This window comes from Geospiza fortis, unplaced genomic scaffold (assembly GCF_000277835.1).
Source record: "Geospiza fortis unplaced genomic scaffold, GeoFor_1.0 scaffold88, whole genome shotgun sequence".
NCBI lineage: Eukaryota > Metazoa > Chordata > Aves > Passeriformes > Thraupidae > Geospiza > Geospiza fortis.
In genome coordinates, this window is record NW_005054434.1 from 1,030,613 (window position 1) to 1,031,470 (window position 858).

Below are 858 nucleotides of genomic sequence, written 5' to 3' on the forward strand. Positions count from 1 at the left end.
GCCGCCCGCGCTCCCCGAGCCGCCGGCAACCGCGGGCAGCCCGGCGTTTATCGTGCGAAAAGGAAAGGGGCCGGATAAAGTGCGAGAAAGCAACAAACTTTGTTTTCGGGGGGTTGTTTTTCGGGTGCCGTCTTTCTCTTTCTGTGTAACTGCTTCCCCAAGAGCTGCCTCGCTCCCAAGCGCCTCTCACAGGCAAACTCAGCTCCCAGAGCCAGAACAAAATGGAAACAATCGCGAAACGCAGCCCTAGTCCTTTTGCAAAGGAGGAAAAAATAAATTGCGAAAAATAACGCCAAAAATATCGCCAGGAACTCCAAACCGTGCGGGTGCAGATGCAGGGGGAGGCAGCGGAAAAGTTTGCACTCGAAAACCGAAAAATTGCGTCGCGTTTGGGTCGTTCCTTCGGCGAATTTCTTTCCCTTTTTATTGTTTTTTATGCAATAGGAAAAAAAATATGGTCGGTGACCAGAGAAAAGAGACAAGATGGTGAAGCTGAGCAACAACTGTGGGGAGCAGGGGAAGGAAGGCAGGAGAGTTACCCTGGGCTGGCGAGCGGCTCCCCTTTGCGACCACTTCCCGGCCCCGATCCGGGGGATGTCGGGCTGAGGAGGCAGCTGAGGGGCTGGGGAGGCTGCTGGTGGGGGTCTGGAAAATATGGTCGGTGACCAGAGAAAAGAGACAAGATGGTGAAGCTGAGCAACAACTGTGGGGAGCAGGGGAAGGAAGGCAGGAGAGTTACCCTGGGCTGGCGAGCGGCTCCCCTTTGCGACCACTTCCCGGCCCCGATCCGGGGGATGTCGGGCTGAGGAGGCAGCTGAGGGGCTGGGGAGGCTGCTGGTGGGGGTCTGGAGCGGGGGC